The sequence below is a fragment of the Natrix helvetica genome (assembly GCF_964273705.1).
Source record: "Natrix helvetica genome assembly, chromosome: 1".
Lineage (NCBI taxonomy): Eukaryota > Metazoa > Chordata > Lepidosauria > Squamata > Natricidae > Natrix > Natrix helvetica.
Window position 1 is genome coordinate 275589411 of NC_138548.1, and position 25571 is coordinate 275614981.

General features: G+C 41.4%; 1 protein-coding gene across 2 annotated transcripts in view; it reads left to right on the forward strand.

Annotated features, from left to right (window-relative positions):
• Nucleotides 1–21988: 21988 nt before the first annotated feature.
• Nucleotides 21989–25571, forward strand: part of FGF1 (fibroblast growth factor 1) — a 64728-nt gene continuing 61145 nt past the window's right edge. For both annotated transcript variants that reach the window (XM_081937422.1, XM_081937423.1), the window contains exon 1: nt 21989–22297. The gene's annotated coding sequence lies outside the window, so the exon portion shown is untranslated. The remainder of the gene's footprint in view (nt 22298–25571) is intronic.

The following is a 25571-nucleotide window of genomic DNA, read 5'->3' on the forward strand; positions in this document are numbered from 1 at the left end:
GTTTGAGTATTTCCTAACATCTATTTAGTTTTGTTATTTTTCTTATAATTTATTGTTTGCTTAGCGTTTTATTGCTTTAAATCCAATCTCCTTCCCAATGTATAAATCCAGAACTTCAGCATCCCCAACAGATGACAACCCCCACCATCCTTTCTTTAAACACTTCTAGAGAAATTGAGCTGACCACCTTCTGAAGCAGGTGTTCCATGGCTGAACAGCTGTTACTATTGGGAAATTCTTGCTGATGTTTCCCCAAATCTACTTCTTTTTTGTAATTTAAACTCTTTAAATCCTCGAAAATAGCTTTCATTTCTGCATGCAATCTTTTTTTTCTTCAGATAAACATAATTAGTGTCTCCAACCATTCCTTTTTTAAAAAAAAAAGTTGATAAAGTTTATATACGAAGATTAAAAACTAATACAAATTAAGAAAAACATAAAAAGTAAAGGAGAGGAAAAGTGAAAAGAAATAGAAAAGAAAAGAAAAAGAACATGTATAAAATATGACTATTTCTCCCTTCAAATATAAACAATTTGGCTTCTATAGTAGGACTATTTTTTTTAAAAAAATCTCTTCTTCCCATGTCTTCCCTCTTATCAGTGGTCAAATTACAAAAAACACATAATTCGATCCTAATCAGCAAAAATCTACTAAGAGCTACTACAAATATTAATGGATGTGGGTTTATTTTAAAAAACAACAACTTCATAATCCAAACATATATCTTTAAGAAATAAAGCAGAAGAAATCTCTTCCCACTTATAAACAAATCTTTAAAGCCTTGTCATAAACTCCTGGGCATAAATAAATCCCATAAATACCCACCAGAAGCCATAACATATATATTTTAACTTTTATCAAATGGATTCATTTTATAAATCTTCTTCTCATTTTTAAAAAGCTTGATCTTTAGTCCCATCAATAGTGTCCCACAAGTTGATTTCTTATTATTTTCTTTTTATCTCTTTCCAGAAACAGCTTGAGCCATTCCTCTTTGTCTCTTCTCAGAAAGAGTTTCCTTGGTCCCACACATTCCTTTTGCAAATGCAAAATAAAAAAAGGCTTTCCAAGCCACTCTTCTGATTTATTATTTGTATGTCCCCTTTGATTATTAAGACATCAACTATTTCATTTGCAAATCCATTTTGGCATAGCTTTCCACATCACTCTTATATTCTGGCATTTTAAAATCCATTTTCAGATCCACATCTTTTTTCCATATCATTTTTATAATCCCACATTTTAAAACTCCAAATCCATAGTCAGATCAGTCACAATCTCTGTTTTATCCAATAAAATGTGTTGTTTTTCTATGTCTTCTGCTATAATATCACACAATCTTGTAAGTAACCTCTGAATAAATTGTTCCCAAACAACCTTAATGTACATGATCAGTACCTGAATGAAAGATTACTAGGGAATACCAATCTGTAGTCTAATTTAGTGGATGGAAAAACATCTTGGAAGAAATGCCTAGACAACTAATTATTCATCTTAAATCATCTGGCTGACTGTTTTTCATTAGAACATCTTACTGTAATATGGCACTCTCAATGTATATGATCGTCCATTCCCATTCTCCTTTCCTCCTCCTCCTCCTCCTCCTCCACCACTTCTCCTCCTCCTGCTTCTCCGTCTCTTCCTCCTCCTCCTCTTTGTCCTCCTCCTCCTCCTTCTCTGCCTCCTCCTCCTCCTTCATAATCTCACATATATATAAGAATAATAGACCAGAAGAGGCCATGCTGGCTACTGAATAATAGGAATTACAATCCAGCCCATCCAGAGTCCCCTGAAAAAAAGCTTCATTATTAATTCTTCACAAGTTAAATAATATTCAGTGCAGTGAAAAGTTTGAAAACATAGATGAATCATATTGTTTTTATATTTCAGAGGTATGCCAACTATGATGTTAGAATTTGGAGAACGATCTCCATTTTATTTGGAAAAGTGCTAGTTTTCTGCAGTTGGGATTAATTTTAACCTCTGGATGCTTCCAATCTGAACTCATTTTTTATTCGTTCTCTTCTGTAAATTGTTAGCAGCCAGTCATGTAACACAATGTTGTCTTAAGCTCAGGAAAAAGTTTTCAGATGGCTTATTCTCTTTGTGTACACATTAGTCATTTCTAAGTTTTGCTGTAATGCCTTCTTTATTAATAGTTCAGGGTGTTGTTGATGCCAAGATACAACTGAATCAAGAGGCCCAAGCTGAAGAAAGATGCAATTCCTCCTGATCTCTTAACAAGTGGCCAGGATGGTCCCAACTGGGCTCCGCCCCTCCCCAAATCCCTTTCACCCAGCCATGTCAATGACTTGGCCTTCAGTAACACTGACACTCAATATTAATGATAGTTGTATATCGGGGGCAACCTGGGCAGACAGCTGCAATACTGTGCAGATCAAGGAATTCTGCTGACATAGGCAGCCTGAACTATGCAAAGGCCCAAGCAAAAAGAAATAAAGAAAAAAAAAGTCAGAGACAAAAGCAAACTACCGGTCTTTGGGTGAATGCCTGGATGCCAATGGAAAGGGAGACAGACTTTCCTTTGTCTGGACTTCTAGAGTCCCTGTTGTAAGGGAACCAGGCAAGCTTTGTCTGAACAGGCCTGTCTCATACCATTTGTGCTAATTGCTGGGCTGAAAGAGAAGACAAAATAAAGAATATTTCAAGATTTTAGGCAATGAGGTATTGCCAGCTATGTATGGATCTAAATATCCACACGTTTTGTTTTTCTCTTGGGAAACATGTTCAGCGGTGTGAATCACTTTCTGGGAATGGAGAAATAGCAAACGTCAAAATTACGAGAGCCTATTGTTTTACTATTTAATCATTTTGCGTCTTGTTTTCAAAAGCAGGAGGTGCGAAATGTCGGTTTCAGGGTCAACACACAAAATGAATGAGGAACAAAAACCATTTAAATAGAGAAAAGGACAGCCCACAGAGAAGCTCGTTTCTAAAGAGTGGGTTGAAAAACCGGACAAAAATAGTCCATAAAGTTCCTGCAGAAAGTCAAGTTTAAGAACTGTCTCAAGAATGTTGACTGTGGAAGAGATGCCCGTAAGCCTTTTTGTAACCAACTGATACACTTTCTACGGTATGGAAAGAAGGATGGGTTGTGTTTGTTTTGAAAATTTTTAAAAAAACTTTTATTTAAAAAAAAAGAATGTTTACTATGGACTAGGAAAATGATGTCTCCTTTTCTTGCTGTGCAATAATATTGGAGAAGGCAGGAAGGAGCAGGAGCAGGGCTGATGTTTGCTTTCATTTGTTCTATATCACAAAGATCTCCTTCCCATATTTCCTTCCCATACGCGCTTCCTCTTCTTTGCACTGGCAGCCAATCTTTAGATCTGGGCTCCTCTCCACCTGAATAGAAATCCGGATAGAATGTTCCATTAAGGGGGATGCATCACAGCTACAAAAATCGTCATCACTGAAAAAAAATATTGATGACATAACCTTATCTTTCGGTGATAAGCAACATCTGCCCACAAAACTCCCTTAGATTCTTATGTAATGTGTGGATTGTATTTTGAATTAATAGTCTTAATTAATTAATAGGATAATTTTTACTTCGGTGTCAGGTGTGATAAAGACTCAATTATTCAGTAATTCTTTAAGCACTTACACAGCAGTCCCATTGCTATAAATAAAAATTATATTCAAAACGGGCCCGGGTTTTTTTTTCAAAAAAAGGGCATAAATAGCCTTTAGGAGGCTTGTAGAGTGTTCCTGGGGGGGGGGGACGACAAAAAATGTCCCATTTTTCACGAAAACAGGCCCGTTTTTTAATCAAAAAAGGGGCATTAGGAAGCTTATAGAATGCTCCTGGGGGCTGGGGGGGCACAATTGAGCAAACCACGGCCCCTTTATGCTCATGTCTGCCCTCCCCAGCTCCCAGGAGCTCTCTGGAAGCCTCCTACAAGCTATGCACGGCCATTTTGGTGAAGGGGTCAGGATTTCAGGAGGCAAAAAAAAATGCTGTATTCAGTGTATAAGACGCACTCAGATTTTCACCCTCTTTTTGGGGGGGAAAAAGGTGTGTCTTATACTCCGAAAAATATGGTAGATTGAAACTCCAGATGCACAGGAAACCTCTTCTATCAGACATTGGATCCAGAGTTTTAATTTCATTCGCGAGAGCAATGGTTCTCAATCCATGGCCGGGTCCGTGGCCACAAAAGGTATTTAAAGAGGGTCCACAGCAGGGGTGGGTTCCTGCCAGTTCTAACCTCTTCTATAGAAGAGGTTCCACAAATCTACAGTGCCGTTTATGTTCTAGCTGGGAGAACACGGGTGGACAAACGGAGGCGAGCCAGGACTTAACAAATGCTAACAGTTTATTGCTAACAGGTTGCCAAACGCGGCACTTCACATTTCGCGCGTCGCCTAGCAACGCAGCAGTAAATTGGGGGCCATTGTCAGAAATGACCAGATCAGGTAACCCATGGGTCGCGAACACCCTCCTTAACACCTTGATAATGGCAGAGGCAGTGGTGGAAGACAATAATGCAACTTCAACCCACTTAGAATAAGCATCAACAATAACAATAAATGTTTGGCCCTTTACTGGCCCTGCCAAGTCCATATGAATCCGGGACATGGAGCCCTTGGCTGCTCCCAATTCTGGATGGGAGCTCTGGGACAGGCAGGTCGGGACTCCTGGCACTTAGAACAGCTAGAGACCCACCTCACAATGTGGGGTCCATGCCCAGCCACCAAGCATAGCTCCGGCCCAGTGACTTCATCCAGACTATGCCCGGGTGGCCTTTGTGGAGAGTTGTCAGCACCGCAGGGAGGCAGGAATGATCACTCGGCCACCCCACAGGAGGCAACCCTGCTGAGAAGAGAGTTCATGTTGCTTGGTTGAGAAGGGTTGCCACTCGGTGCCCAGAGGTTTCGCTGGCCATCCCCGTTCAGTCCAAGCCAGCACCTTGGCGAGTATCTTGTCCTGACTCGTGTGCGCGGCCACATCAGCTGCTGTTATCAGTAGCTGCATCTCGTCGATCAGCAAAATCTTTCACTGCGATGGGCAAAGGGCACCTGCTCAAAGCATTGGTATGGCAAATGTGCTTCCCTGGTCTGTGATGCAAAATATAGTTGTAGGCAGCCAGGAACACAGTCCATCTTGTGAATCGTGGAGATAGAATTTGGGGCGTTTGTCTGTTCCCAGCGATGATGCCCAGCAGGGACTTGTGGTCTGTCATTATATGAAAATGATGGCCATAGAGATAAGAATGGAAACGCTTCACCCCGGCTACTATAGCCAAAGCTTCCCAATCAAGCTGGCTATAGTTTCTTTCAGGCGAGGACAGAGTGCGAGAGAAAAATGCCACAGGGGCTTCTAGTCCTGACTGCAGATGGTGGCTCATGACTGCACCAACGCCGTAAGGAGATGCGTCACAAGTCAGAATCACAGGGAGGGATTCATCGTATTGGCGCAGGACACTCTCAGATGTTAATTTTTTTTATATTGTCAAAAGCTGTGGCTTCCTTCTTGCCCCAAACCCACTTCGCTGAGCGGTCTAGTAGTCTGTTCAGGGGTTCCACAACAGACGCCTTGTGAGGCAGGAAAATATTATAAAAATTGAGCAGACCCAGGAAAGCCTGAAGCTCGGCTTTGGTGGTAGGCGGGGGAGCCTGACTAATAGCCCGCTCTTTCTCAGGGGTCGGATGAATGCCTTTCTTGTCTACCAAGAAACCCAAAAATTCAACTTGGGGAACTGCAATCTGGCACTTGGTCGTTTTAAGTTTTAAACCAGCACCACGGAAATGCCGAAGTACAGTTCGCAATCGGGACAGGAGGTTGGATAGGGAGCGGGCTGATACCAGGACATCGTCAAAATAGGGAACGACGCCTGGTATCCCCTGTAGCAGCCATTCCATTAAATTCTGAAAAAGTCCAGGTGCTACACTAACCCCAAATTGTAAATGGTTACACTTAAACGAGCCCCTATGTGTAATTATAGTCTGGGCTTCAGCAGTCGCCTCATCCACAGGCAACTGCTGATATGCCTGAGCTAGGTCAAGCTTCGCAAATATGGTTCCCTGACCCAGGGAGTGCAGCAAATGCTGCACCACAGGCATGGGGTACGCGCTCTGCTGCAAAGTACGGTTCAAAGTGTACTTAAAGTCAGCGCAGATGCGCACAAAGCCATCATGCTTAACTGGTGTGACAATGGGAGTTTCCCAAAGGGCATGGTCAATAGGCTCTAACACCCCTTGAGCCAATAACCTGTCTATTTCTGCGTCTACTTTGGGTTTTAACGCAAATGGTACCCTATGCGGCTTCAAACGCCGTGGTGGTACCTGGGGGTCTAGGTTAAAAGAGATGGGGGTGCTGTGTATTTTCCCAATCCTTCCCCCAAAACTTCGGGAAATTCTTTGATCAGCATGTCAAGGTATGGAGTGGTCTGAACCTGATCTATTCCCGTTATGGCCAGACCCAGGGCTTCAAACCATTCCAAACCTAACAAGCTGGGCCTGGTATCCTTGACTACAATAAGAGGAAGCCTCTTATGATATTGTTTAAAGGACACCCTACAGAAAAACTTTTCCAGCACTGAAAATCCCTCAACTTTAATGGGCACGGTTTCAATCTCACTTGGGAGATGTCTGGCACAAGTCTCTTAATGCCTGCCCACGATATAATAGACACGGCTGAGCCAGTGTCTACCTCCATCTGACAGGGTTTGCCCTCCAGTCTAACAGTGAGGAATATTTTTCCTCTCGGGGTATGGACAATCTGATCTACTTCAGATTCATCTCTGTCCTCATTGACTGCAAAACAGGAATCCTGCTTCCTGAACCCTGCGTTCCTACCAAAATTGGAGGGTTTTTTGAAACCCTGGCTGGTGCTGCGAGAGTTCCCTTCTAAAGCACTTGCGCAAGGCGCAGCTGCCCTACAAATGGCTAAATGGCCCTTTTTTCCACAACGGAGGCAGGACGCATTTTTAAAATGGCAGTCCGCTCTATCGTGCCTACCCCCACACCCAGGGAAATTTGTTCGGGACATGGCTTTACCCTGCCAACCTTTGGATTGCTCACCCCTTAGGCGATGTAGTTCATCATTCCCGGTGGGCCCAGCGTCATCGATAACGTCATCATAGTGCACCTCGGTAGTTTTATCTGCGGGTTGTGGTCTGGAGAATCTCTGGATTTCCTCTGTAGATTTCATTGACAGCTCTACCGCCCTGGCTTCATCCAGGCCTGTCTGTAAGTCGAGTTCAGGTTTGTCCAGCAGGCGGCACTGTATGCGGAGGTCTCTAACCCCCCCCCACCCAATCTGGTCTGTCAGGGCTTCATCTAAATCTTTGAATCTACAATGAACAGCTGCGGCTCGTAAAGCAGCCACATAGTCGTTTATTGACTCTCCCTCAAGCTGAACACTTCTATAAAAGGCAAATGTGTGCGTTGTATGGGACAGCGCTGGGGCGTAATGATTTTTTAACTTGGACATTAAAACCTCCCAGGTCACATCGTGGACGGAGTGTGAGGCAACCAGGGTCTCCGCAAGATTAAACATCTCCGTACTACATAAATTTAAAAAACATGCCTTTTTCCGCTGTTCAGTTAGGTTTGTAAAGCCGTTGGCTTCTAAAAAACACTCAAAACAGGAAATATAGGAGCCCAAAGTCTCTGTGGTCGCGTTAAAAGCGGCTAGTGTGTTCATTGAGGCCATCTCTGAGGTAACTTCTTTCTTCGTCGATTAACCAGAGGCAGTCTTCGTAGGCAAGTGACTTACTCGACCTCTCGTCGAGTGATTCCCTGAGGAAATTCAGCTCTCAGTGACTTAGCTCGTAAGTTAGTGACTTTTCACAGCTCTGCCTGGGCTCCGCCTGTTGATCTCACCTTTGTCGCCAATGTTCTAGCTGGGAGAACATGAGTGGACAAACGGAGGTGAGCCAGGACATAACAAATGCTAACAGTTTATTGCTAACAGGTTGCCAAATGTGGCACTTCACATTTCGCGCGTCTCAGCTAACTGGCCACAGCTGAGCCCTGTTTGACATCCCTTTATATATGCTGGCTGTCAAACAGTCAACCAATCAGCGTCGAGCACAGCGCCCCCTAGTGAAATGGATCAGAGGGAAAACTATGATACATAACAGTTTAGAACCGATTCCAGCTCCCTCCCCCCCCCCCCCCGCCCGTCCGCACATCATCAAGATGAAGAGCGAGAGGAGGAATTCTGGGAGTGGAAGTCCACAAGTCTTAAAGCTGTCAAGTTTGAGCACCCCTTGTGTTTTTTTTCTAAAGGGTTAGGGGTGCAAGGGTCTTGTAACTTGACAGCTTTAAAACTTGCACACTTCAATGCCAGAGTTCCTGAGCCAACATTTTGATTGCTAAGCAAGAGCATTGTTAAGTGAGTTTCACCACATTTTACAAGTTGGCCACGCCCACCCAGTCACATGGCCAGCAAGCCACTCCCACCCAGTCACATGGCTGGCAAGCCACTCCCACAAAGCAGGCTGTACCTACAGAAGAGGTTCTAAAAAAATTTGAAACCCACCACTGGTCCACAGAGAAGAAAGGTTTTGGGAACCACTGCACATCCACATCCACGAGCAGCAAGCTGCTCAGAAACTCATTGGTAAAAAATGAAATGTTTACCCATCCCACTTTCTTTAGCCTTATCCCCACTGTTCTGGATTGTCCTCTAAAGCAGGGGTCTCCAACAAAGGTGGGTTGCTCCTGGTTCGACCTGGATCAGGCAAACTGGTAGTGGCGGCAGCGGGAGGCATAGAAGCCTCCCAGAGAAGCATCACACATGTGCAAACTGGTAGTAAAAAAAAGAAAAGAAAACCCGCCACTGGTGTCCAACCTTGGCAACTTTACGACTTGTGGACTTCAACTCCCAGAATTCCTCAGCCAGCGCATGCGCATGCTGGCTGAGGAATTCTGAAAGTTGAAGTGCACAAGTCGTAAAGTTGCCAAGGTTGGAGACCCCTGCTCTGGAGCATATCTTGATGGGCACAGTTGGCTGCAAGAAGGAGCCAGAATTGATAAAAGAATAACTTCTCTCATCTCAAGCCAGGAGAAATCTCTACAGGATCAAAAGCTTTCCATCTATGGGAGGATTTTGTTGGAGCTGGTCCAGTTCTTTTAGAGAACTCAGAAATCTTAATTAGTTTAAGACACAGGAACAGTTTTCCATGGACTGCCACTCTTATCTAAAGAGTGAGCTTAAAAATTAATCTCACATCATGATGGAAAACATCCACTTCCTTGTATTTGCTTCCCTCATTTTGCTTCTTCTCTTTCCTTTGGTATTGTTTAGTGCAGAGGTACAAACGGACAGGGGCAGATCATAGAAGTGGGTGTCTATGGAGATTCTCCGTCATCCAGGTCATGGTTGTCCCAAAGGTGCTTTTTTCAAGAGACAACTGGACTTTCTGATTTTTCTTTGAAGACATTTTGCTTTTCATCCAAGAAGCTTCTTCAACTCTGACTGGATGGTGGGGAGCAGAGGATTTATACTCCTTGCAGACAGCTGGTCATTTGCATTCTTTTAGTGAGTTTCTTAAGTTTCTGAAGGTTTATCTGTGTCATCAGGTCACCTGAATGGTGAAAATGGGTGTGGAGCCTTCTTGGAACATTGAAAGGGCTGTGTTGTAGACTGGAGATAGATGATGTTGTATCCCCCCCCCCTCTGTTGAGAGAGGGCTGTTCAATTTTGACATAGATGGCCTCTTTGACCCCTCTTTCAAACCAGCAGTCCTCTCAGTCCAAAATGTTGTCTTTGCTGTCTTCAAAAGAGTGGCCTGTGTCTTTTAAATGCAGATGGACTACTGAATCTAGTCCTGATGTGTGTATTGTACCATGAACTTATGAAGTGGTTGTTTTGTTTCCCCAACGTACAGATTTTCACATGGCTCACTGCACTGTACTGCATATACATTGCTCGGTTTTTGTCTTTTATCCTTGGGGTGGACAAGCTTCTGCCTTAGTGCATTCTTGGGTTTGAAGTGTGCACATGTGTTATGTTGGCTGAAGATCCTCCTGAGCTTTTCCGATATGCTACAATGAACAGAATGACAATGTTGCTTCATTTATTGTTCTCTTCATTATCTGTTATAGAGGAGCTCCTGTAGGGTTTTGGGATTTTTTTTTAGATTTGTTGAAGGCCACTTGGGATAGCCCCATGTTCTGACTGCTTCCTTGATGTGTTTTAGTTCTTTTTCTTTCCCATCTTTGCTGGTAGGCAAAGGCCTTCAGCTCGGTGGTATACATTTCTGAAGACTCCCATTTTGTGCTCCAGTTGGTGGTGGGAATCAAAATGTTCTAGGCAGGGGGTTGGACTAGAAGACCTCCAAGGTCCCTTCCAACTCTACTATTGTATTGTATTGTATGTAAATATTGATCTCTGTGTGTGGGTTTTCTGTACACTTCAATGTTAAGGCTACTGTCTTCCTTATTGTGTACCACATAGTCCAGGATAGTTAGACTATTTTCCTTAACATCTTCCCATGTGAATTTGATGTATCTGTCCACAGAGTTGATGCGTTGGGTGAACGCTTCCAATTCCTGTGTTGTGATCTTACCCAAGTATCGTCCACATTAGAGATGGTATTCAACCGGTTCAGACCGGTTCACCCGAACTGGTAGAGAAAATTGTGGCTGGCTCTATGCCAGCCTATTTAGGCATGTTTTTTAGACCGGGCACATGCACAGAAGGCTGGGTACATACATGAAAGGAACATGTGCACCTACAAAGCAGGCAGGCAGGTGGGTGGCGAACCGGTGATAACAAAATGTGAAACCCACCGCTGGTCCACATAGCTATATCAGTGAATGGGTGGAGTCAGAGCTGAAGAAGCTACTTGGATGAGAAACAAAACGTCTTCAAAGAAAAACCTGAAGGTCCAGTTGCCTCTTCAAAAAAGCACCTTTGGGAGATAGAAGTAGGCGTTCTAGCAACAAGAGAACAAATAAGAATACAATTACACATACACATGTCATTTCCTACACTTCTAAGCTATAAAACAATAAAACAATTCTTAGGGGTGGAGGATTATACTGGCACTTTTCTGCATGTGATGATTCTCATGAAACATTTGAGGTGTGGTCAGAGCCGTAAGGCATGATTGGAAGAAGGACACACGACACGTTTCCCATGTCTTAGCCTGATAAATAATTTGTGTAGGCTCAACTGTTTGCTCGTTTGTTGTGTTGTTTGTTTTCACTAAATGAAGCATTGCTCAAATAAAGAATTCCTCATTTTTCTCAGTGACAATGGGCGGCTTCAAAGTCTTCAAAGTCTAATACCGACTGTGCACTTTCGAGATAACTCCTGGATACTTGTATGGCTGGGCACAATGTTCTTCCTGTCAAAGCTTCTGATTCTGTTAAGGGTGTCTGCGTGACTCTGTTGAATGCGGTGCTGACAGCCAATTTTGCAAAAAGATAGTTTTTTTCACAAATATGAAGTCAACTGTAAAAAAAAAAAAAACATCATCAAATGTTTCATTTAAAGGGAGGTCAATCAGTTCCAGTTGTTCCTGGAAATGGCCCAAGTTGACTTAAAGGCTGAGAATGTGGCTAAAGCTCCCCCTTGTGGTTAACAGTGTCGAAGCCATAAGCTACATTGTCAAACAAGTCCGGTTGCCTCTTTGAAAAGCACCTTTGGGACATAAGCTGCATTGTTTCAGGAAGTTCCATAACATCAAAAAAAGAGTTGTGGAGTTCAGATGATGAAGAACCTCCAAATGTGACTACTGTTCATCACTTCTATTCATAATGTAGCCGGTATTGCTTTTCAGATATGCAAGAAGCTATGACAGGAAGAACCAAACATATTCATTCTAATTTTCAGTGTGCCAATCTCAGCTATCTTCTCTTGGATGTGTCGGAGTTTACCTCATATCAGTCAAGATTAAGGCATAGGAAGAAAGAAAGGAATCTGAGCAGTGAGCACCAGGAAAAAAGAAATAAGTAGAGACACAGAGAAAGAATTGTCAGGCACAAGTTTCAACCCCCAAATTAGATTTCTAGACATGTATTAACAGTATATTTCTCATTAACATCCCTAAATCTTTTTCCTCTAGAGAAGGTATTGCTGATTTTGACAGACATACTTTCAAGTCGGCCTCTTGAGTACTGCAACCCTATTTTAAGTCCTAATTTATTTTTCAGTTATCATTTTTATCTGAAATTATAATCAGCCCCAGGGTTCCAGCTACTAAAGGGCAGAAGGAAACCAGCTTTTTATCTGGAGGAAGGGGGATGACTCAGTCCACATGAAGATGGAAGACTTGCTTTGATCCTAACATAAGGATAGAAGAACTCTGATGGATTCAGTCACTGCTCTACATCTTCCAGCATTCAACGCCACGTGGCCAATTGAATTCTCGGGTATAAAGATGTGCTCTCTTCTTTTGTTCCATAAGGCTGTCATTTAAAATTTGTTGCTTCCAGTTCTGGAAGGAGTTATCCTTTTGTAAGGCATTAAAGACTTGGCTGTTCCCCCAAGTGTTTGGGCTAGGAGATTAAGCCTTCTCTGTGACTTAAGTTTGTCTTCTTGAAATTGTTTTGTTCTCAAATGTTTATGTTGGTGTTGTTAAATTGTTGTATTTCTTTTAACATTGTACATCTGCCCAGAGTCACTGCTGTGAGGTGGGCAGCCATAAAATAAAGACTAGAAGGTACTGATCACTTAATTTTCTAGGAATTTATGCAGCTTCTTATTGAAACTATCTGATGTGGTGGATTCCACTTTAGGGCTAGAAAAAACCTTTCTTGAATCTTCCTGTATTTAATTTTAATGGGTGATCTCCAGGGGTGGGTTCTGGCAGTCACTACTGCCAGTTTGCTTGTGGCTGTGCCATGTGTGCATGCACAGTGCATTAGAAATTGCTCTGCGCATGCGCAGAAGCAAAAAACAAGATGGCGGCGCCTACAGCACCGCCTGGAGAGCCAGTTTGGGGGCATGGCAGGCCTGGGTCGCTGCCGGTTCCAGCGACCTAGGCCACCAAACCACTACCGGTTTCGCCAAACTGGGCCGCACTGGTAGGAACCCACCACTGGTGATCTCCATTCCCAAGTGATAACATTGTGAAAAGGAAATAATAATTGTTTCTCCCACGTTTTCTCTATTGTGTGTGATTCTTTTTTATTTTAAAGCTTATATAACCTATGGTCTTCTATCCCAGGCAGTTTAGGATACAAGTATTAACCAGGAATGTAGCTACCCAGCTTGTTATTACATTTTGACAAATTCAAGGAGAAAAACACACACATTCATAATTTATGGTAGTAGATGTTTTACCTCAGAAGCCCAGCTCCGTGTAGTGGTTAAGGCACCACACTAGCAACTGGGAGAGTGTGAGTTCTAGTCCCACCTTGGGCACAAAACCAATCGAGTGACCTTGAGCCAGTCACACACTCTCAGCCTAGGAAGAAGACAACAACAAACAACTTCAAGAGTTGAAAAAAACATTGTGTGGGGGAGTCAAACATGTATTCAGATTCAGACAAAAATTCCTGCATTAACTAAAGTTTTATTACTATATATACTTGAGTGTAAGAGACAGAGAGGAAGAGAAGCACTGCGGATAGAGAAAAGCATAGCCAATTTCATTGCTGAGTATTATTTTATGGATGAGTAGATTTGAATTTAAAAATAATCGAGATATAATTTAAAAACTTCCATGTGACGTAATTCCATGTTCAGTAGTTTTTATGAGAAACTGTTTCCTGTTCTGGTCCAATATCATAGGGCACAGGTGTCAAACTCACAGCATCACGTTGCCATCATGTGACATTTTGCAACGTTTTTCCTATTCACAGAGCTGGGGTGGGAATGGCCCACATGTGACGCATTGGGCTCAGGCAGGAGACTCCGTACCAGTTTAGACAGGTGGCTGTCCAGTCTCTCCTTGAAAGCCTCCAGTGATGGAGCATCCACAACTTCTGCAGGCAAGCTGTTCCCCGGGTTAATTCAGGGGTGAAATTCAGCAAGTTCTGACCAGTTTTGGAGAACCGGTAGCGGAAATTTTGAGTAGCTTGGAGAACTGGCAAATACCACCTCTGGCTGGCCACAGAGTGGGGTGGGAGTGGAGATTTTGCAATCTTCTTCCCCCAGGAGTGGGGAGGGAATGGGGATTTTGCAGTATCTTTCCCCTGTCACGCCCACCAAGCCACGCCCACAGAACCGATAGTTTTAAAAAAATGAATTTCACCACTGGGTTAATTGTTCTCATTGTAAGGACATTTCTTCTTAGTTCTAGGTTGGATCTCTCTTTGATTAGTTTCTATGCATTATTTCTTGTCTCGCCTTCAAGTGCTTTGGAAAATAGGTTGACGCCCTCTTCTTTGTGGCCTTCAAATATTGAAACACTGCTACCATCTCTCCCCTGGTCCTTCTTGTGATGTGTGACATCACAATGCACATAGGGAAATGGCAGGGCTTGCACTGAAATGTCAGTCACTATACTATCTCTCCCTGAGGACCCTGTTGGTGGCTAAGCACACCAGTTCTTAAAATACTAGCTCAGCTATGTCTGAAAACAAGAGTGAGATTACCATGGCTACTTACACACCACACATTTTCAGGAATGATATCATCTTGCCTGTAGGTGCCAGTATTTGACCATTTTTGATACCATAATGGACCTTCTGTAGGACTGTGCCTTTCTCATTTAATTTGTTTTAGCTCAATGTTGAGAAAATTATATAATATGATAACCATAAATATTTTTTAAAAATAAATAATGGATGTCCAAGTATTTGTAAACCTATCTAATTCTTTTATCACTTGTATAAACAGCTATAATAACAGATTGATAACGTTTGCTGAAATGAGGGCATCAAAATTCACTTGAAAAGGTGAAAAACCTTATCTAGCTCCATTCGTTTTTGAGAGTGTAACTCAAAATCATACAAAAACGTGTCAATGTTTGAGCTTTGCAGTGCTCTTCTTTCAGCATCAGGATTAGTCTGGTCAATCCAATGAAATAAAGTTCTTTAACTCTGAGCAGTAAGATACACAAAAGAGGCAGGGAGGAACAGGTTTCCTTGTTTGTTTATGTAAATTAACATTTACATCGATGTAAATGGATGAAGGCTCGCAACCTCCTCTCACATTTTGCCTTAGTGTTTATGTAAATTAACCCTAAGGCAAAATGTGAGAGGAGGTTGCGAGCCTTCATCCATGGTTTTATTAGGAAAACAGATGGTTTGGTGTGTTGCATTTAGGACTCTCCAAAGAACTGCAGCCCCTTGGGCTGAAAAAGTCACTGATGCTTAATTCCCCATATTTAAAAATATGAAATGGAACCTGTCTTCATCTCTGGGCAAAATAGTAATGTTCTGTAGAAATATTGAACAGCATTTCTTTCTTTGTGAACAAACTCCCAAGACTCTGGGCAGTTTCCTACATGTTTTAAAAAATCATTAAAACAAGAAAACAATATAAAATTTTGAAAAAAAAGCAAAGATGGCAGAAATAACAAACACAGATAGGAGCAAAGAAAAAGCAGAAAAGGGGGATTCACTCATACTTGCCAAAGACCTGGATGAAGCTCCATGCGGTCAGAGTTCTTCAAAATGTATTTTGTTTTAATCAACAGAAAGATCATCAACTAGGCCAGTTGAATGCCAATCTCTAAAGCTGAGCCTCAGCTCTTGACTTTGTAATACAGGGGTGTCCAAACTTGGGAACTTTAAGATGCTGGCTGGGGAATTCTGGGAGTTGAAGTCCACAAGTCTTAAAGTTCCCAAGTTTGGACACCCCTGTTGTAATATAAAGAAGATGCTATTTCTGCCTATGTACAATATGTCATCCACCCTAGAAGAGAACGTATGTAGCTCAGGATTGAGCTGTGGAGTCCTTGATGCTGAGCTTGGTTGTTTGCTTGCAGGTGTTTCATTACCTGATTAGGTTACCTAGTTGGATAGCTGATGATATTATCTAGTTAGGTAGTGGAATGCTTGCAACCAAACACCAAAGTTCAGGAAGCACTAAGAAATCCATGATATGTCATCTCTCTGCTGAATGATTATTACCATCATCATCAAACCTGAGGGGGGAAAGCACCTTTGGGACATCAAACCTGCATTTATAGTGAAAGCCACAAAAACTCATACTTGATTCCATGATCTCTCTCTTTCTCTCTCCATGGGTGATGTTTGTGTCATACATTTTAATTCACATCACTCTAATTCCTTGGCAAAGTATCTCTTTTCTTCCGCAAAAGACGGAGGGTGAAAACCAACTCCCCTGGGCTCCGGAGGCTGGAAATGGGCTCGTTTCCGACCTTCCGGAACTTTCAGGAGGCCCATTTTTTCACTCTCCCCAAGCCTCCACATGAGCCCTGCACTTACCTCACACCCAAAACGGGCTGCATGGAGACTCCTGGGAGGGGTGGGGCAGAGTGGGGCCAGCCAGGGATGGGATTTGGAGGTGCCATAACATTAGCTACGGGTTCTCCCAAACCCGGTCAAGCCTCTAGCAGCCCACTCCTGCCTTTAAGGTTCTATTACTTTTACTTTTACATTGTGCCTTAAAGGGCACAATGGCTCAGAGGCTAAAGATATTGAGTTTGCCAATTGGAAGGCTGACAGCCTGGGTTCGAGACCCCAGCTCCTGCATCATTGGCATATAACCATACTGTCCACATGACCACAGAAATTGTCTTCAGACAACACTGCTCCCTCGGCCAAGAAACTCAGGATAAGCACTATGCTGTAGAGTTGGACACGAATAACAGGGAGAATATTACCTTTGGTTTTTTTTAAAAATTTTAAGTACATTTTAAAACCACTTTTTCTTTGCTTATGCTTTTAGTTATTGATATTGGTATGATTGTTTTTCATTCGGATTTTATGTTTGATTGTAAACAACTGAGAAACTTTGGTAGTTGGCAACATAGTCAATTAAATGAGTAATAAACAGAAAATGAAGCGAGGAGCTTCTAAGAAGCTTGCAAATGGCCTAGTCCAATATTTTTCAAACTTGGCAAATTTTAAGATGTGTGCGCTTCAAGTCCCAGAGTTTTTAAGTCAACATGGGAATTTTTCTGATAATGCTATTTTACTACATGCAGGCTTATAAAACTTCTTGCCCTCCTTTCTGTTATCTTGGTCCTTACAAAGAAGGTATTGAAAAGAATTCGTTCGTTCATTCATTCATTCATTCATTCATTCATTCATTCATTCATTAATGTACAAAAGCAGGGAATGTGATATAGTACCTTTCTCCCCTTTTCGCCCTCTTAATAGTAAGAGAGATTATAATAAATGGGCATCCTAGAGTTATGTACTGACCTTCCTGCCTACTTAGGGCTTTAAACCTGTCTCTCTGTGCCCTAATCTAAAGCCACTACACTACTCCAGCTCTCAGGAAACTGATCCCAGAAATTTAACCACTGTCAAAAAGTGGTAAATAAATTTGGAATAAGGCTTTTCTTTCACTGCCTTTATCTCCATTGTGCTACTCTTTATTGTTTTTTTTTTCTTTTCTTGCATGCACATTTTAGAATTCAAAAGTCAGCTGAATCCGTTTCCAAGACACTTTTCTCCATGGTGATCTCTCAAACCTGCGGTCATCTTTCAATTTTTTTTCTTCTCTTTAATTTTGTAATTGAAGGCAAACTGCACAGTGATAGTTTTCTCCAGTTCCATCGCAAGGGATCTGCAAAATATGTTTGTGTGGTTATTAAATATCCCAGCAGAGCATTCTGACGCAGTTTGGGTGTGTTTAGCAAAAGGAGTAATTCATTATTCTGCCTGAATCTTGTGTGTCAGGCTTTGAAGCAGATGACACTTCCCCTTAATGAAACAGGAAAGCTCATCTTAATCAGACAATGTCTTGGCTTCCTATTATATTATCAACTACCGAATGGAATTTAACGTAATTATCCTGGCTGAGCCATGAGAATGTATGAATAAATAAAGCTCTAAGCAAAAAAGATTACTCCTTTAAAAATTCTGTTAAAGATGGAGCTCAGGTTTTTTTCCTCCCCTTTATATTCACCCTGAACTTTTCCCTGGTAGTTTTAGGATTGTAAATGATGTACTGGTAATAGCCATTCAACAGAAAGCTTATATACAGTATGGTAGAGTTGAAATTTGTGGAAGGAAAATGTGACAGTAGAAATGGCATTCTGTGAATGTTTGCAAGCAAACTAGAAAAATAGAGATTTTATCTGATCTTTAAATTAAGAATTAACATTAAAAAAGAAAAAAAATGCCACTGAGTTTGTGTTCTTCCCAATCCCTCTACCATTATTTACTTTCACATTCCTTCAACTTAACGGTTAAAAACACGATTTTGTATAATTCTGTAAGAGCAAAAGCATTTCTTTCCAACAAGACTGATATTATGGATATTTAAAAAGACAATTTCAGAATGTTCACTATAGCTTCATAGTAACTTTCATTCTTCATAAGTGTTCATCTCCAGATTCCTTGTAAAACTGACTAAAAGTATTTACAATGGTACAAATAAAATAAAAAATAAAAAACTTTGCAAATATCTGGCAGAAGATACATGACATAGAAGGATGTGAAGCAGCAAGGGGCTTTAAGGGTATGAAGAACTTAAAAGATAACTTTATCCAGAATCATGGGCCAACATGAAGGTGATAGAAAAATATCAGAGGTATCATAGAATAAGAGCAATGAAAGAGACAATTGATTTAGTCAGCAGAATGCTGAGTATATGTGGAGGGCAGGATAAAGAGATAATAGAAGGTCATGAAGGAAAATATTATAGTAGTCTAGGTAAGAGTAATCCAACACACTGACTAGAGTTTGCCAAGAGAACAGAAACAAAAAGGCATTTTTACAAGGTTATAAAATGAGGTGATGTCTATTGGATATGGGAAACAAAGGAGACTGAGGAGTTAAAGCCAAGGTATCATTAGTGGGTGGTAACATTTTTAATGAAAGTTTAAAAAGCATATATTGTGGAGAAGAGATCAGGAGGGAGGGAAGATACACCCCATTTCAAACATACTGAGCAAGAAAGACTGAAAATTTTCCATGCAGAAATGGAGGAGGACCTGGAAGACCAACAGAGAGAGGGAGGAAAGCACTTCAAGAACTTCCACCACTAGAAACTTACCTTGATCAGCCTAGATTTATTTATAGCATGAAGCTACATTTGGAGAAAAAATGTTGTGTTGCCTCTGTTAAGCATGTTTGTACATGGTATATTTAGAATAGTGTTTTTTTGTTCTAAGTTCCTGAATTCCCCTAAAGATCACTCAACTTCATTGGCCCTTCATTGGCACATGCTGGAAGAGAAGGGTCACATCTGGTACCAAGGGGTTGCCAAAGACAAGGGCATAATAGGCCCTGTCAGGACCTCGGACAGATCACACTAGCAATTGCTCACCTAAAAAACGGCAATGAAGCAATGAAAGAACTTTAAATTTACTTTTAATTTTATCTATTCTGAATCGGGATGAGAATTAACAGGTTCAGATTTAATATTAGCTGGATGGAGTGATCATAGCTTCAGAAGCCCTCCAAGATCAGGAATATTCTATCTTTGGTCATGCACTGCATTACATATGAAATTAGTTCGTAACTTGAGGATCTTCTTGGACTCAGTTCCCACTTGAAGAACAGGTACAGTTATGAGTAAAAGATATTTGCAGAACTACATCTAGTATACCAGTTAGGACCTTTCCATGATTGTTTGTCATCTGTAATGTGCTATACATTGGGATGCCCTTGACTACCACACAGAAGCTTCAGCTGAATAATAACTCATTAGCAATAGTACTTAGACATATACCACTTCATAGTGCTTTACAGCCCTCTCTAAACAGTTTACAGAGTCAGCATATTTCCCCCAACAATTTGGGTCCTCATTTTATCTACCTTGGAAGGATGGAAGGCTGAATCAACTTTGATCTGGTGAGATTTGAACTGCTGAACTGCAGCTAGCAGTCAGCTGAAGTATTACTGCACTCTAATCACTGTGCCAGCTCAAGTAAAGAAAGGAGCCTCTAGGTTTAGGAGTCCCTTCTGCTTTGAAAGCTGCATCAGTTAAGAGTTTCCTCCTAGCTGCAGTTCAGGATTCTGGTTGTCATGTCTGATATTCTACATGGCTTAAGACTGCCTTCTTACCCACCCAATAAAATCAGGATGATAACCTGTTTTCGGATCCTCTCTTAGAAGTGGCTCTTTTCAGGGACCACAAAAATGAGCCTTCTCCGTTTCTCCCTCTCTTCTCCAAAAATTAGAATGATCTCCACCATACTGGATTTGGAATGTACGCTTGTTTGTTTGTTGAAAACCATTTAAACCTCAATATTCCATAGACCTTTAGGAACAGATTTGTTATGAGGGGAAACTTCCTGTTATGCATTTTTATATGAAATAGTTTGCTGTTCCTGTATGGATTATTTTAAAAAATGTCTTGTAGATTCTATAAAATTCTAAATTATAGAATTTTTCTTTCAGCTACTGATTGGACTGGAATGAAATATAAGCCACAATCAATCTGTATATGCAATCTCTAAAACATATAGTTCTTCGCCCTTTGGCCTTAGAATATTAGGCTCTGGGTTATTTTGGGGGAAAAGAATTGCCCTTATTTCTTAATCTTCTGCAGCTATTTTGTCTGACCTAAAGAATTGGATGATAGCTTTTTCATTAGAGTTTTCCCTGTGGGTCAATTCTGTGGGTGATAAAGGAGAATGCAAGCCAGAGAATGTGACAGTTGGTCAAACTGGGTCAGGCAACTGGAATATTCATTTCTTACAATTAAATGTATAAATAGGGTAAGAGTCCATGTCTCCTTAGACCATTTCTTACTAAGTCCCATTCTTGATCACCAGAGTTAAGGGCTCTGAAGGAGCTTCCCTTTGCTACTGGTTCAGAGGAAGAATGCAGACTAATGGGTGGGCAGGATAAAGGGAACAGGAGAAGCGGAGGCCCCACTGCCTGCTTTAGCCCCATCAGTCTACAGTAAATAAATGGAGATTAGAAGAAAAGAGGGAGGGGTTGGAATGGGGGAGATGTACTGAGGGACGTTTTCCCCCAAAAGTCAGACATGTCCCAAAATATATTGGGGGGGGGATGATATTGCTCTTTTATTGTTTTCAGATTGGATTTTTATCCTTGTAAGCCATGTGGAGTCATTGAGTTGGGTGGCCAAATAAGTTTTCATAAATAAACAAACAAATCAATAAGCAAATATTTCTGCCTCCTTATCCTCATATAAGGATGACTATTATTAAAACTGATACCTGCCTTTCGGCTTACCTAAATAAGTGATGAGTTGGCTATTGAGAAATTGATTTTATTTGATGCATGGCAATCACTTCTTCCTCTCCCCCCTCCTTTTTTATAATTAGCTACTCTGCTTATCTAAACTTTATAATAGCAGTAGCCTTGTGAAGTTGGCTCTGGTTTTAATTTGTAAATGGCTGCTTCCAATAAGTTTCTGGACCCTCTTCTCCCTCAGCTGGCTCTTTTGCTATCATGTTCTGTTAAGACAAAAGGACCCTAATAGATAAGAAGAGGCAGTAGGAAAAAGAGGACCCGGTGCCTCTCACACTCCCGTTTTTTCCCCCAAATCAGACACCATCCCACTTACATGCCATTTTAGACATGATCAGACAGACCAAGATTTTAAAAAATCATCATTCTGCCTAATTTTGCCCTAATACTACGACACTTTGAAGAAGAAATAATGATGGAGAACACTTGAAGTCCAACGGAGCTGCAGTCCATTCTTTCCCTAGAAGTGGGAGTCTGAAAATACCTCTGCAGCTCAGCTGAGTGGTCCATCTAATTCAATCATCAGCCTAGAAAGAACCCATTGGAGGGTGATTCATTAGAGCACCGAGCTGCTGCAGCAGCTCCTGCCTGCCAAGGGCTGCTAGTCACTGGGATGAGCTGGCTGTTCTTATTTACCCGCGGCTGTTTCAGGTTTCATCCCTCCTTCTCCTGTCACTTCTTTCTGCTCTGTGTCAACTTGTGGTTTTAGGTGGAAAGGGTTTCTTTTCCCCTGCTCCGTCTAGCAGGATCTCTGAGGAATAAAGTGTAACCACAGTGATTCCCAGGACTTTTCTTATCCAAACAGAGCTGTGGACACTGTTCTGGAAACCTTCCAAGCCCTGATATGCACGTTGTGGCCTGTCACATTTGTTCTCCACAGTAACAGAGAGAGGAGAAGGCGGAAAGCACAGGCAGTATCTGAGTGAAGCTGTACAGGCATCAGAGTAAGAGAAAGAAACCTGCAACTGTGTTGGCACCCTTCTCTTTTGCTGCTCAGCTTTGCTTCCCGATCCAGACGGCGAAAGCTTCAGATCAGTCGGCTGAACTGCCCTCTAGCAGGTAAGATAATATTACACAGAGATGGCCAAGAATGCTTGAGCAACAGGAAATGGATGAGGAAAAGACAGAAAGCACCTTGTATAGGTTACTGCTAACTGTAAAAGGCAGATAATCTAAATATGACTACCTTCTGTGTTGAGAATCCATCCAGGCCATAAAGGTAAGAGACTTAATCAAGGGCTCCTTCCTTTCATAAGCATGCCCAGGGATAATCTCAAAGACCACAATGATCCAGAATTCAGAAAGAAATTCCTTCTTCCCCATCTCTGCACTTTTATTAGTGATGGGCCACCCTTGAACATGGGTGAATTCATAGGGAAGTTTTCTAAGAATATTTGCTGGGAGACAGCAGGGAAAGTTAGTTTTGCTTAGATGCCAATTCTCTAGCTTCCGCATTAGCAAAAATGGGGGAAAAACTGCTCCTAGTTATGTTACCTTTTGTCCTGTCTTTAATTATACAAATCCTGTCGAAAAATCTATGAGATGGTGCAAAGGATTTTGCCTGCTTGTTTGTTTTTCTTTTGCTAAATCCCCACTGTAAGAAATCTGTAAAGTAACGGAGGTCCCCCATGGAGGCCTCTTTTCTTCCTTGAGGATTTTTTTCGCATCAATCAAGTGTGGACAAATGGCTCATGAGAGCTTGAGAAACCTCTGCAGGCTTCCTGGTCAATCTCAAATGTTTTCTTGTTTCTTGTCTCCAAGTGTTGATACTTTGGAGCAGGTGGAACAGTTAGCATGGTGGTGGTGGCTTGGAATCACATGGCTATTTTTTAGAGCGTGTACCACGTGTCTTTCCATTTGTTTCTACTTGTGAAATGCTGTGTTCCGAATCACATGGGATTCTAAGGGAACATATCTTAGCATCTTGATACAAAGCCAACATGTGCCCTTGAACATTGCATTCAAATGTTCCTTTTGAAGTTTATACCCCTCATTGCCTTTATAATACTCTGGCTTACAGCAATATGGCTAGCAGTGGAAATAATAATATGATCCAATTACATTTGTTCTAAACCTAGAAAAAACAACCCAGTGTTATTCTAGTCCCTGATGACTCTCAGATACCCAGTAATGGGTTGGGTTGGGTTTTGTTTTGCTTTGGCTTATGAATCAAATGCAATACTGTTTCATAGACTATTTTGGGATACTGCTATAGTGTAGTATAATATAGTTACCCAAATCAGGGAACCAGGCATGTTGTTAGTACCTGGCTTATGTTTGCCAGAGTCCTCCAGGGCTGAAACCGTTTGCTGGAACATGCTTTTTTACCCCTGTCTTTGTATAAAGCCATAGCAATAGTACTTAGACTTATATACCGCTTCATAGTGCTTTACGCCCTCTCTACGCAGTTTACAGAGTCAGCATTTTGCCCCCAATTATCTGGGTCCTCACTTTATCCACCTCGGGAGGATGGAAGGCTGAGCCAACCTTGAGCCTGGTGAGATTCGATCTGTCAAACTGTAGGCAGCCAGTGATCAGCAGAAGTAGCCTGCAGTACTGCACTCTAAACACTGTGCCACAGCAGAAACATATGCTCACTGTATTATTTTTACTTTTAAAATACAGCATTCTTCTAAAAGAACAAAAGAAAGAATGGTGCTTGCACTCAAAGATCAATAGATGATTGAAGTCCCTACAACCGATGAAATATATGTTGTAGAATAATTAAGTTGTATCCCTGGGGTTATTACCACCATAATATTTGTTGGTGTGAATGCAGATTTAATTTATCTCAAGAACTCCCAGCAACCTTAATATCTTTATTTGATACCTGGGGTAAACGTTGCTTTGCTCAACTAAGACACCAACTCTGGTGTCTTAGTTGAGCAGAAACCAAATCCTGATTCCATCTCTGCTGAAATCACATTTCTAGCAGATCCTAACTAATGGCTTCAAGGGAAATACTGTATGCTTCCAGTATAATGCGTGATCATTGGGTAAGATTTATGGGGAAACTGTCATATCTGAGAGCTTCCTAGTAAGCTAGATAAGAAAGAGTGATACAATGCATGCCTTAGGACAATTAATACTGAAAAAAAATGTCACAGTTAAATTATTTTTGTGAGAGATAAAAATAATAATAGAGGTGTGTTACTCAATCCCTTATTTTTTATTATTTTCTTGATCAGCAATAACCCTCCCCCCCCTTTCCCCACGTACATTTAATATCTTTTATTTTGTGGGTAGAAAAGCAGATAAGGAACCATTTTAAGTGGGAAAAGAGGAAGAGAGGAAATGATTCTCATAAGGGTTGTTTGTTTCAATATTATTTTTCTCAAGAGAATTCAAACCAATGTAAGCGATCCAAATAGAATCAGAGAAGCATTCATGCCTGCATTCTAAATTTCCTTTATCCCTTTATTTCTTTTACAATCTCTTTTTCTAATTAAGAAACACAGCAGAAAACTTATATAATTTCAAAAGAAAAGTTATATAAAGGTAAATGCATCTTGGTATATATAGGTAGTCCTTGACTTACAACATTTAATGATGGTTTGAAGTTACAATGACACTGAAAAAAGTGACATGACTATGTTTCACACATATGACCATTGCAGCACTCCCATGGTCAGGTGATCACAGTTCAGACACTTGGCAACTGACTCAGATTTATGACGCTTGCAGTGTCCTGGGGGAATCTTGTGATCGCCTTTTGCAACCTTCTGACAAGCAAAGTCAATGGAGAAACCAGATTCATTTAACAACTGTGTTACTAAATCAACAACTGCACTGATTGACTTAACAAATGCAGGAAGAAAAGTCATAAAATGGAGCAAAACTCACTTAACAAATTTCTCACTTAGCAACATAAATTTTAGACTCAGTTGTGGTTGTTAGTTTAGTCCACTATCTGTATAATATTGCATTAGATTTCCCCCCCTTGGTGTAGGCAAAGTCATCTAAGGCATTCCACAGAAGACTTCAGTACCGCAAGAACTGAGTGTTCTAATTATGTGCTGGCAGCAGATTAGAAGGTGACCACAAGGAAAGGGTCCCATACCCCTTTCCTGAACTTTCCCAACCCCTCTATTATCTATCGTTTTCCAGTTGTAAGAATTGTAAGGGAATCAAAGCCAAGAAGGAGGAATGTAGCTATAGCAGCTCTCCTCCTGATTCCTAATCCATCCCAACATCTTGTCCTGGGCCTTCTTGGTGTCAGAAATGTTGATAAACAGTTTCAGAAGGAAATGGAAGAGGCCAGAGGGAACAATCTAAGGATTTGATACTTCCTGCTTTGTGTTTGGAGCCCTCAATCAAAATCACCCGCCCATGC